We start from the raw sequence: 14,600 nt of genomic DNA, 5'->3' as shown, positions 1-14,600 counted from the left end.
TGGTAGTGTCGCATGTCATTAGCGATTGGTACTTGAAATTGAGGCCATACTATGAACATGTGCAGGAAATGGCCAAGTGTTTTAAAAGATGCCAGTTCGTATATATTAGGAGATATCATAATCAGATGGCAGATGCCCTAGCAAGGTTGGCATCAGTTTGGAAAACCCGGGGAGGTCTAGATTTAAGTCGTTTATCATCGGACAGTCATATGAGCCATGTTATAAGAAGGGGGAAGAATGGCTTAAGAACACTATCGGTAATGGCAAGCCATGTTACTTTGATATCCAGAGATACTTAGAAGATGGATTGTATCCAGAAGAGGCTGCGGGAAAAGACTAGGTAGCCCTTTGCAAACTAGCCTTACACTTCCTCAACCATCAAGGCATGCTCTACAGAAGGGGGCAGAATGGAGTACACTTAACGTGCGTCAATGAGCAGGAAGCGTAGAGAATAATGGAGAAAGTCCATGCCAGACAAGTGGACCCATATTAGCGGCCCTTACTTAGCTAAGAAAATCTTGAGGCAAGGCTTCTTCTAGCTCACCATGGAAAGCGATTGTATCTAGTTTGCTAGAAAGTGTCATCAATGCCAGATCGACCTATCGCCCTGTGAATTGCACACTATGTCCTCTCCGTGTCCGTTCTCAGCTTCGAAAATAAACATCATTGGAGAGATAAAGCCTGTAGCCAGCAATGGGCACCGGTACATAATGCTCGCCATTGATTACTTCTCAAAATGGGTTGAGAACGAATTTTTCACACGTATTGGCACCAAGCAGATGGCTAAGTTTGTTGAGAGAAACCTTATCTGTCATTACAGAGTTCCTCATCATGTGGTTTCAAATAATAGGGTGCAGTTCAAGGCCGAGTTCAAGACCTTGATGGCGAAATACAAGATTGAGCATCATAGGTCTTCACCCTACATACCACAAGCCAATGGTATAGTAGAGCCGGTCAATAAAATGTAAAGAAGATATTGGCCAAAACGGTATAGACTTACAAGGACCCGGCTGAGCTGCTCCTGTATGCTCTTTAGGGTTATAGAACGTTTATCCGTACTTCGACAGGGGCAGCATTATATTCATTATTTTACAGGATGGAAGTAGTATTGCCTATAGAAGTGGAGCTACAATAGCTAAGAACTATGGTGGAGGCCTAGATATCAGAGGCAAAATGGGCCCGAAATAGATATGAGCAGCTCGCCTTAATCGATAAGAAAAGAATGAGAGCCATGTATTAAATGCAGTTGTATCAAAAAAGAGTCACCCGGGTATTCAACAAAGGGGTCAAAGATATACTGCTAAAATAGGGGACTGGTGTTAAAAGAAGTTATGGTAACCGAATTTGATGCTAAAGGAAAGCTTAGACCAAACTGGGAAGGGCCATACGTGATAACTAAGCTATTCTCTAGAGGAGCAGTCAAGATCTTCGACCTAGACGAAAATGAATTTACCCAACCCATCAATCACGATAGGCTAAAGCTATGCTGCGTTTAGAATAAATAAAATTGAAATAATAAAAGTAAAAATAAATAAGTATGGCCTGACAGGCTAAACACCCAAAAACTACAGCCAATGCAAAACTTAGGGCGACCCGCTAGTTGGAAAAGCCGAAAGGGGTCGTCTAAGCAAAAGTAAGGGTCTTAAGAAGAGAAAATGGCAAGTTAGAAAACTTGAAAGGGACAACCCACGATGGGAGTCGGGTCCCAACCCTCAGGGAGAATAAGCTACGCCTAAACCGGCTTGATGACATTTCATGGAATGATGACGAGTATGCATAATGATTATCAAACTGTGTAATTACCTAAAGACATGATGGAAACACAAGCAAGTTTGAATTATTTATTATCCATTTAATGCCTTCTCATTACTAATCAATTCTCTTGTTACATTAGGAAACCATAATAGGATGCTTAAAGGCATTGACTGGTAACCTATTAATGATACTCCTCATCCATAGAAAAGTCACCCGCGAAGTCGACATTCCAATGGATAAGGCAATGGGGTGATAGATCATAAATAGTTATATTTATTGTGTTTAATTCCCTTACATTTTGATTGAATAATGTACTTAATTATGGAAATTGTGTTTATTCTGACCTAGGTGGTGAAATATCAAGGATTGAGCAGAATTCAACCTAAAGACATGTTTTAAGGCATCATTTGTTAGAAACCAAGTCTTTTGGAGGAAGAGCAAAAATTTGTGCAGAAGATCATTTTCAATAAGGCGTGACCACGCCTTACAATCCGTGAGCTGCTGAAATCTGCAGAAGAGAATTTCAAATTTTCAAGATAAATTTGTGGTGGACCCACTTTTATATAATTTCCTTTATTTTTGAAAGTGCTGGATAAAGAGAATTTACTCCCATGTTATTTAGGATTTTAATTTGTTTAGATTACCCTTTATCTTATCCTTCCTTATAGGGATAAGATCATATAGGAAGTTTATTTCTTTTTTATAAGGATTATCTTATTATGGTTTTAGGTTTGACTTCCTATATAAGGAGGTTAGTTTTACCAAGTAAAGGACGGTTGAGAGTGCTTTGATATTTATTATTTTTTTCTTCCGTTCCCTACAATTCTTTTCTTGTGAATTTCTACTCCACCATGTGTGGCTAAGTTCTTAGTTTCTGATTCAAGAGTGAATAAATTCCAAATGTGAGGCTTTATGCTTAATAGAATTCTTCTCTAATTTAAGTATTCTTTATTTCTTATTTTTATTATTTATGAATTTTTGATATTGATTGAACTGACGACTCAATTTTGATATTGATTTTTCTATTACTAAACTTTGAGTTTATGATCCGTAATTGTCATGAACGATTGACACAAGTAGCAAGGAGTTGGCTGATGTGTGTATGATTACGGCCTTTTCGAATTACATAGCTTGCACGATAGGCTCTAGGGAAATAAAGGAACAAGGTTAATTCAATTGCAGCTATCTCAATTAATTAATGTTGGTTTAGTCATTCTCATTATTCTTAATGCTATCATTGAGTTGATATGGAACGCTATCGTGCCCAGTTGACTAATGATAAGTTTTGATTTGGATGATGGGTTTGAGTCAATTATATTAGGAGAATTTAACTTGTTGCTGCTTTTCCGAATGAGTAGACTAAGTACTTGAATAGAAAAATTGATATTTAAGCATATGATCATGATTACAATTGGATAGAATTAGCAGTCTTAAATTGAAAATTTGTTAAGATTGATTTTTATTTACTTTAATATTCAACCTTTATTATTTTCTGTTTATTTATAATTTTGGTTCAAACATTCAAAATCCCTCCATTTTTATTTGACTTTGAGAAGCTATTTGTAACACCCCCATCACATGCTAACCAATAAACATTAGTCAGGAAGCATACAAGCGTCGTAGAATATATACTACAGGTAGATAGGTCAATATGTAGGTTGTTAAGAATCCAGACATAAGGTTATTAACATATAAACATATGATTATACTTAAACATCATTTAACAAGTATTACAAACATCTTCTTATGCCTTATAAGGCATACTTCCATATATATCACATAACTGCATACAAAAATGCATCAGGAGGAGACTTCACAAAACTGGCCCAACTTGACAGAACTGCTAAAAGCTAGACTTCGCATACAACCAACGGATGCACTACTATTTACAAACCTGAAAAGAAAAATTTTGAGAGGGTGAGCCTCCAGCTCGGTAAATAAATAATCAACATAATCTATATCACATACACTTAATACAATTTCCACCCAATCACATAACTGTCCATGATATTCATAGTTTAGGTATAAAGTCATACCATTCTACTCAATTCATTACAACCATCATAGAAGAAATACAATTCAACAATTATGGTTAGTTCTCACGGCTTGTGGATCCCCTTTAATGTGCTGCTCCGCCTCATCCTCACATATCACACACGTAAGCTGCTCCGCCTCATCTCACATTATACACTTTTATAGCCTCTCTAGGCTTTAGCCTCCCAAGGCTTTATATATATATATATATTTTTTTCACAGGGGAATCCACCATTCACATGCACATATGCACTTAACATCACAATTCAATCATTTCACTTATATCATATTTCAGCAATAACAATTGTTCCACTCAACACCAATCATTTCCATCTCAGTCATTCAAACATAAACAATATTAAGCAAACGCAACCATTTGCGGAACATTTGATTAAATATATGAACATAGCAAATATTAACTATTTACTTACTCAAAATATACTTATTCCTTTAGCATATAAGAACCTCCTTTCTCCACAACTTCCTTTCCAGGCCTTTGAGTACCTGTCAACACATTCATCAATTCACATTTCAGGCATATTACAAATATTCATGTAAATGCGAGTTCTAATGCATTACAAGATCATCCCTTCTGTAATTCATAGGTCTAACTCTTCCTCTAAGACTCTCAATTATTGTTTTAATATCCTATAAACATTTCCTATCTAGTTAAATACCAATTTAACTCAAATTAATATCAATAAATTGCATAAAACTAATCTCCAACATTTCTGTTTTCTAGACAGAATTTAGTACCAAGGTATATTTATTGCTGGGCAAAATTGGCTTAATACAAAAATCTCATATTAAATAAACATATCTATTTATGCGTCTAGTTTCATCTCCAAGAAGAATTACTCAATTCCGACTTCTACAGATTTAATTATTTTCAAATTACTGAGCAAGGGTCATACAGCTAGTTGTACCCGAGCAGCAATCTGTTTGCTCAATTTAAGCAACCAAAACGGCAAAAATAGCAAAATCACAAAACTAAAAAGTTATAGAGGACTCTTTAAAATTTCCATAAACACCAATTATGCTTAATTTGGACTTATATAACCCATGGTATGCCTAAAATACAGAACATCAAGGTTGCTGGAATTTTGACAGTTTTCTATCTTAACATACTTAAACTTAAATCAAGTTTAATCTTTATGCAATCATTCAATACTCTACTAATTCATGATAATCAGACCTTTAATTAATCAATGAGAGCATCAAATGAAGTTTTTCCAATTTGTAATCAAGAACCCTAATGACAAATTAATAACACTCAAGTAACAACTTACCAATTTCAGCTTTTGGGTTGCTAATATGCTTAAATCCTTTAGCTTTAACTTGGCTCCTTCAATAGTTAGCAAAATCCTATCTTAATCTTAAGTTTTTCTAGGTATTCCACTCCTCTCTCTTATTCCAAATTTTGTGTTTTTGGCCATGTACGAATTTTAGAGAAATGAAGAGGTAAAATGAGCTTGCTCATGGTTCCAATTTCCAATATTCCTCTCTTAATGCCACCACCTACTAAACTATTTTTATCACCCTAAATTAATTCTTACTAACCATATATAGGTACTAACTTTTAATTGTATCTTTTAAGTCCAATCTATTTACCCAACCTTCAACTATTGGTTCAATTAAGTCTTAAGGCTTAATACACATAACCCAAGTACTTAATCAACTTATCTAAATTAATAATCTAATATCATGCTTCTTATTCTCTACTTATAATTAATATATATCTGTTCTCATAAAATAAAAATATCATTGATATACCATCATATGCCCAATGATTAAATGTAAATGCACATAATAACATGGATGATGAGAAAATGCAGGCGTTACAACTCTCCCTTCCTTAAGAAATTTTGTCCTTGAAATTTTAACAACTCACCAACATTGCAATGGAATAGATGCGGATACTTCTGTCTCATATGCTCTTCCATTTCCCAAGTTGCTTCTCTTGGTGAATGATGACTCCACTTAATTTTGACCATAGGAATGTCTTTCTTTCTCAATTTCTTAACCCTTCGATCAAGAATTTCTATCGGCTCTTCCACATATGTCAACTTTTCTGTGATTTCTATCTCTGGCTCTGGAATGATATGACTAGGATCTGATCTATATCGCCTTAACATAGAAACGTGAAAAATATCATGAATAGAAGACAGCTCTATAGGTAATGCTAACCTATAAGCCAATGGTCCAACTCTTTCAATAATTTCATAAGGTCCTACATACCTCGGACTCAATTTCCCTTTTTTACCAAACCTTAATATTCCTTTCCATGGTGATACCCGTAAGAAAACTTTATCACCCACAATATATTCTATTTCCCTTCGATGCAAATCAGCATAACTCTTTTATTCATCTGTGCTACTTTCAAATTCTTTTTAACTATCTCTATTTTATCCACTCGCTTTCTTGTACCAATTCTGGACCTTCAAGCTGTCTTAAACCTTTAACATCCCAGCATACTGGACTTCTACATTTCCTCCCATACAAAGCTTCATAAGGAGCCATACCGATACTAGAATGAAAACTGTTGTTATACGCAAATTCCATCTGTGGTATGTAATCATCCCAGTTACCCTTGAACTCAAGTGTGCAAGCCCTCATCATATCTTCTAATGTCTGAATAGTTCTTTCTGATTGCCCATCTGTTTGAGGATGAAAAGTCACATCTTGAAATGAAGCTTAGTACCATATGCTTTCTGCAAACTCTCCCAGAAACGAGAAGTAAATCTGGGATCCCTATCTGATACAATAGATATAGGCACACCATGCAATCTAACAATCTCAGAAATATACAATTCAGCAAGTTTATCAAGTGAATCTGTTTGCTTCACAGGTAAGAAATGAGCACATTTAGTATGTCGATCAACAATTACCCAAATAGCATCATGCTTGTTAAATGTACGGCAATCCCATAACAAAATCCATAGTAATCTTATCCCACTTCCACATAGGTATAGATAAAGAATGAAGTTTAACTGCAGTGCCTCGGTGCTCTCCTTTCACTTACCGACATGTCAAACACTTACTCACAAATTCGCCACATCCTTCTTCATTGTCGGCCACCAATAATAAGGCTTCAAATTTTTGTACATTTTGGTACTTCCAGGATGCATTGCATAAGGTGCATAGTGCGCTTCATGCATGATTTCCTTTCTCAAATTTCCTACATCAGGTACACATACACGATTTCTATTCAATAACACACCATCATCTTTCAACACAAATTGTGTATTCTTTCCTTCTTGTACTCTACCCTTCATCCTTTGCAAATAAGAATCTTCACACTGTGCATCTTTAATTTTATCTCCAATCAAAGGCTTTACTTGTAATGTGGCTAACAGATCATCGTCATAAACATAAAACTTCGCATCCATACCTCTAAGTGCAACTAAATATTCTACATTGTAACAAATCATACTTGAAAAATTTTCCACTGACTTCCTACTTAAAGCATCAGCAACAACATTTGCTTTTCCAGGATGATAATCAATAGTGCAATCATAATCCTTCAGAAGCTCAATCCATCTTCGTTGTCTCAGATTCAACTCTTTCTGCGTAGGGATATATTTCAAACTCTTATGATCAGAATATCCGAAATGTCTCCCCGTATAAATAATGTCGCCATATCTTCAATGCATGTACAATACCGCTAATTCAAGATCATGTGTAGGATAATTCAGCTCATGAGGTCGCGAATTGTCTTGAAGCATAAGCTATAACCTTCCCATGCCGCATTAAGACACATCCAAGTCCTTGCCTAGAAGCATCAGTATATACAACATAACCTCCATTTTCAGATGGTAGTGCAAGTATTGGTGTAGTAGTAAGCCTTTTCTTCAACTCTTGAAAATTTTGATCACATAACTTCTCCCTTTGGAATGGCACATTCTTCTTTAACAAAGCTGTGAGAGGCTTAGCAATAACTGAAAATTCTTTTACAAATCTTCTATAATAGCCAGCTAACCCAAGAAAACTTCGAACTTCAGAAACATTTCTAGGCGGTTCCCATTCAATAATTGCTTTAATCTTTGATGAATTTGGTTGCACTCCATGTTTAGAAATAATATGCCCTAAGAATGCAATTTCCTCCATCCAAAACTCGCATTTGTTGAATTTTGCGTACAACGTTTTTCCCTCAAAATCATGAAACAATTCTCAAGTGTTGTTCATGTTCTTCCGGGCTTCTAGAGTAAATCGGAATATCATCAATGAACACAATAACAAAGTGATCTAAATATGGTACGGAAAGTCTTATTCATCGGTGACATAAAAGGCAGGGAGCATTTGTTAAACCAAATGGCATCACAATAAATTCATAATGCCCATACCTTGTTCGAATCACGTCTTGGCAATAGATTTCTCTTCAACCCGGAGTTGCCAATAACCCGATCTTAAATCAATTTTAGAGAATACAGTTGCACCTTTTAACCGATCAAGCAAATCATCAATTCTCGGCAATGGATATTTATTCTTCAACGTTATCCCTGTTCAATTGCCTATAATCAATACATAATCGCATACTACCATCCTTTTCTTCACAAATGAATCGGGTGCTCCCCAAGGTGAAGTACTTGGCCTGATGAAACCTTTATCAAGTAACTCTTCTAATTGCTTCTTTAATTCTTTCAATTCCAATGGAGCCATTCTGTATGGTGCAATGGAAATAGGTGTCGTACTGGGGATGATGTCAATCTCAAAATCAACCTCTCGATTTGGTGGCAAACCAGTGCAAATCATCTAAGAATATGTTAGGAAATTCTCGACCACCGGAATGTCTAATACCCCTGGACTGACCTTAGTAGTATCTATAAAACTAATTAGATATGCTTCACATCCATTTTTAATTAACTGACACGTCACTGCTGAAATCAAACAATTAGAAATTGTCTTCCTTTCACCCACTATTACTATTTTCATTTCTCCTTGTATTTCCATAGCCACTTCCTTTGTTTTACAATCAACAATAGCATGATTTCTTGACAACCAATTCATCCCCAAAATAACATCAAACTCTTTAAGATTAATAACAACCAAATCTGCATGTAGTTTGACACTATCTACTACTACAAGACATGATCTCACTATCGTATTTACTGTGATAATACCTCCAGCAGGCATAGATACATATATATCATAACCTAATGCCTCTATATTAGCATGAACATGCGATGCAAAATCATATGATATGAATGAACATGTGGATCCAGGATCAATAAGAACATGTGCATCAGAATCATGAATAGAAAGTATACCAAGAATAATTTCGTGCTACAAATGCTTCATTTCTAGTAGTAGCAAATACTCTAGCTTGTGCTTGTGGTTGACCAATTTGTTCTGATGGTATTGCTGAAATAGTTAAACCTCCTCTGCTACCCCTTCCTCTGCCTCTACCTAAACCAACTGGAATATTTTCACCAACACTACTCTGACCCACTGTATAAGATTCTCCAGCATTATTTCTTCTCATAGGACAATCTCTAGAATAATGTCCTGGCCTACGACAAGTAAAACATACTACCGGTCTAGGTCCCCAACATTCTCCAAGATGTCTCCCTGTTGCACGTAGGACAAACAGGAGCAAACCCTCTGGCTGAAACTTGTCCTCCCTCAAGTCCTGGATGAATTGTATCCACCTCTACTATAAGGTACTGTGGAGGATCTACTAGATCGACCACCAAACCCTCGTCCACGATAACTACTCCACGTGAATTAGAGCCTCTAAACGAAGAAATACTAATATGTCTTGGAGGATTACTATAAGCACCAATGATCTTCTTCTTTTAGCTTCCATAGTATTCCTTTCAAATGATGTTTCTTCGGCTCTCAAAGCGACTTCAATTGAGGCATTGTAATTATGAGGTTTCAACGCCATTTTCTCACGAATGTCAAGCCTCAAACCCATCTCAAATTTCTTCCTTTCAGTTCTGGCTATTTCTTCCGGTGCATACTTACATAATCTCACAAATTGAACTTCGACTGCAACCGACATATCATTCGCTTCAATCAAGAAATTCAAGCTTCTTTTGTCTCTATAAATTTCGGAGTATACTTCTCAAAGCAAATTCTCTCAAGAAATCATTCCAAGTCAAAGTCATTGGTCGATCTTTGCTTCTTAAAACTGTTTCCCACCAATCAAGTGCATCTTTTCTATTAAAGATCGTATATAGAAGCCTTTGTTCGGATGTGCAATTAAATCTATCCAACACCCTTTTGTATTTCGTAACCATTCCTCAACCTCGGCAGGATCGGTGAGTACCTTGAAAACATTAGCACCTTGTTTCCTAACTCTTTCATAATTCTTATCTATCACGGCCTTTTGTTGTTGAGTCCGAGGTGCTTGTTGTTGAGCTCGCCCGTTGCATCGGAAAATCCATAAACTGTTCCATAACATTTTGTACATTCGATTGTGCGGCATTTTCGAATGTAACTCATGCTCATCATGTTGATCATGTTCAGATGCATTTTCATGACCATGCACAGACTCTAATGACTTATCTAGGCCGCGTGTTCTCCTTGTCTCTCCATCTATATATATGAAATGCAAATATTCAGTCAAGTTCAAAGAACATATATCATATGCTTAATGATGTGCAACATGAATCTACTCCCAATGAATCTAATCCCTGCCCGATACCACTAAAATGTAACACCCCCATCACATGCTAACCAATAAACATTAGCCGGGGAAGCATACAAGCGTCGTAGAATATATACTACAGGTAGATAGGTCAATATGTAGGTTGTTAAGAATCCGGACACAAGGTTATTAACATATAAACATATGATTATACTTAAACATCATTTAACAAGTATTACAAACATCTTCTTATGCCTTATAAGGCATACTTCCATATATATCACATAACTGCATACAAAAATGCATCGGGAGGAGACTTCACAAAACTCGGCCCAACTTGACAGAATCGCTAAAAGCTAGACTTCGCATACAACCAACGGATGCACTACTATTTACAAACCCTGAAAAGAAAAATTTTGGAGAGGGGTGAGCCTCCACCAAGAATAAATAATCAACATAATCTATATCACAGACACTTAATACAATTTCCACCCAATCACATAACTGTCCATGATATTCATAGTTTAGGTATAAAGTCATACCATTCTACTCAATTCATTACAACCATCATAGAAGAAATACAATTCAACAATTATGGTTAGGTCTCACAGCTTGTGGATCCCCTTTCATGTGCTGCTCCGTCTCATCCTCACATATCACACACGTAAGCTGCTCCGCCTCATCTCACATTATACACTTTTATAGCCTCTCTAGGCTTTAGCCTCCCAAGGCTTTATATATATATATTTGTTTTTCACAGGGAAATCCACCATTCACATGCACATATGCACTTAACATCACAATTCAATCATTTCACTTATATCATATTTCAGCAATAACAATTGTTCCACTTAACAATTCAACAATTATGGTTAGTTTTCACGGCTTGTGGATCCCCTTTAATGTGATGCTCCGCCTCATCCTCACATATCACACACGTAAGCTGCTCCGCCTCATCTCACATTATACACTTTTATAGCCTCTCTAGGCTTTAGCCTCCCAAGGCTTTATATATATATATATTTTTTTCACAGGGGAATCCACCATTCACATGCACATATGCACTTAACATCATAATTCAATCATTTCACTTATATCATATTTCAGCAATAACAATTGTTCCACTCAACACCAATCATTTCCATCTCAGTCATTCAAACATAAACAATATTAAGCAAACGCAACCATTTGCGGAACATTTGATTAAATATATGAACATAGCAAATATTAACTATTTACTTACTCAAAATATACTTATTCCTTTAGCATATAAGAACCTCCTTTCTCCACAACTTCCTTTCCAGTCCTTTGAGTACCTGTCAACACATTCATCAATTCACATTTCAGGCATATTATAAATATTCATGTAAATGCGAGTTCTAATGCATTACAAGATCATTCCTTCTCTAATTCATAGGTCTAACTCTTCCTCTAAGACTCTCAATTACTGTTTTAATATCCTATAAACATTTCCCATTAACATCAATAAATTGCATAAAACTAATCTCCAACATTTCTGTTTTCTAGACAGAATTTAGTACCAAGGTATATTTATTGCTGGGAAAAATTGGCTTAATACGAAAATCTCATATTAAATAAACATATCCATTTATGCGTCTAGTTTCATCTTCAAGAAGAATTACTCAATTCCGACTTCTAGAGATTTAATTATTTTCAAATTACTGAGCAAGGGTCATACAGCTAGTTGTACCCGAGCAGCAATCTGTTTGCTCAATTTAAGCAACCAAAACGGCAAAAATAGCGAAATCAGAAAACTAAAAAGTTATAGAGGACTCTTTAAAATTTCCATAGACACCAATTATGCTTAATTTGGACTTATATAACCCATGTTATGCCTAAAATACAGAACATCAAGGTTGCTGGAATTTTGACAGTTTTCTATCTTAACATACTTAAACTTAAATCAAGCTTAATCTTTATGCAATCATTCAATACTCTACTAATTCATGATAATCAGACCTTTAATTAATCAATGAGAGCATCAAATGAAGTTTTTCTAATTTGTAATCAAGAACCCTAATGACAAATTAATAACACTCAAGTAACAACTTACCAATTTCAGCTTTTGGGTTGCTAATATGCTTAAATCCTTTAGCTTTAGCTTGGCTCCTTCAATAGTTAGCAAAATCCTATCTTAATCTTAAGTTTTTCTAGGTATTCCACTCCTCTCTCTTATTCCAAATTTTATATTTTTGGCCATGTACGAATTTTAGAGAAATGAAGAGGTAAAATGAGCTTGCTCATGGTTCCAATTTCCAATATTCCTCTCTTAATGCCACCACCTACTAAACTATTTTTATCACCCTAAATTAATTCTTACTAACCATATATAGGTACTAACTTTAATTGTATCTTTTAAGTCCAATCTATTTACCCAACCTTCAACTATTGGTTCAATTAAGTCTTAAGGCTTAATACACATAACCCAAGTACTTAATCAACTTATCTAAATTAATAATCTAATATCATGCTTCTTATTCTCTACTTATAATTAATATATATCTGTTCTCATAAAATAAAAATATCATTGATATACCATCATATGCCCAATGATTAAATGTAAATGCACATAACATGGATGATGAGAAAATGCAGGCGTTACACTATTCATATTGATTCCCTTGGGATTCGACCTAGTTTCACTATTTCTACAAGTTAGTTTAGGGAAATCAGTAATTTATTTTGAAGGGCTTCGACAACCCGTTCACAGGGCCAGATAGAGGTTATCTTCTCCGCCAACTAGGCAAACATTGGGCCAGGGCCGAACTCAATCGAAATTTGGGAGACTCTCTAAGGCAGGCCATATTGGCGGGTCAACCGTGCAAGGTAGTAAAAAGAGCAAAAGCGAAGCCCAGGCAAGACTACGTAAGGGATATAGGTCTGCACGGTTACATGGGATAGTCGCCACCATAAGCACACCTAGCGTATGTCAGGGTCTTGAAGGCGCCTCAGGAACTCCTGCCACTCAACATGGGAGTTTGTAGTTTTAGAGTGGGCTCGACTTAGGATATACTAGGGACCGTACTGCCTTGGCCGAACATCCAACGTGGCTAATAGCCTCAATCTGTCCTATAGCCACACCTTTGCAAAAGAAATAATAAAAATGGAAATAACAAGGAAAGAAGACCTGCTAAATTGAAAACCCCAAAAAGGTCAGTTTAGGCAAAAATTAAGGTCAGCCTACTAGGTCGAAAACCTCTAACGAGGCGGCTTATGCAATATTCAAGGTGAAATTCGCTCGCTGGATTGAAAATCCGAAAGGGCTCCCATGTAAAAATTAGAGTAATAAAATAAAGAAAAAGGAAGGTGTGGTCACTGACCTATAAGATAATTGGACTGTCGTTGAACTAGGCACTCTCACCCCCTTTAACCCGATCTAACCCAATCAGAGTATTTGCCAACACGAGCGGGGCACATTTGGGCAAGGACAGGAATTAGTTTCAAATCTTTGAGTCCATCTTCTTGGACAAACAGGAACTGGGCAATCAAGCAGAATTGCAAGACTCGGAGCCACGTACGAGAATTGAGGGCAAGCTGACTCAAGAAGATGGCCAAGGATGAGGGCTTGAAATCGGGTCCCTAAGGTTATCTCGAATAACTGACACTCCAATGTCGAAGAAACTGGAGATCTCATGCAATGGGGGATCCTCGAAAGGAGCTAGGATAAGCCCATCAGTTAACTTCAGCTAAAAGTCGAGGATGGATGAGAACTCCTTAAACCGAGGGCATACCTCTGAAATTCCAAACTGAAATACATGGGCCTCAGGATCCCAAAGACTGATGGCCGCATGAAGGAAAGGGAGATCTAGGTTGACGTCCCAAAGATACCTTAGATTGGCAAGCAACGGCACCAGCAAGGCCCATGAACTTTTCTTAATCTACTTCAATAGGGGGGCGCAAAAAGTCTTCGAGAACCTCACTCATTATGGGAGAAGGAGGTGATTGAATGGAGAAGTAGCCTCCAGTTTATATAGGAAAGTGAACATGCAGACTGACCTCGCGCAAGCTCAGTCTTATCCTCGCACGAGCTCAACCCAGGGCTGGGCTAATGAGGGGCCTCAAAGACGATGCGGGGTGACTTGGGGGTCCCTGAGGGAAATTTCCCATAAGATGAGTGCAATCATATTACACGTGAATTTCAATATTTAAACTCGTTAGTTATTCACATAATTTACTTCAACTCATAAATTATAATGAC

This window comes from Ricinus communis, chromosome 2 (assembly GCF_019578655.1).
Source record: "Ricinus communis isolate WT05 ecotype wild-type chromosome 2, ASM1957865v1, whole genome shotgun sequence".
Lineage (NCBI taxonomy): Eukaryota > Viridiplantae > Streptophyta > Magnoliopsida > Malpighiales > Euphorbiaceae > Ricinus > Ricinus communis.
This window is presented reverse-complemented; position numbering follows the sequence as displayed.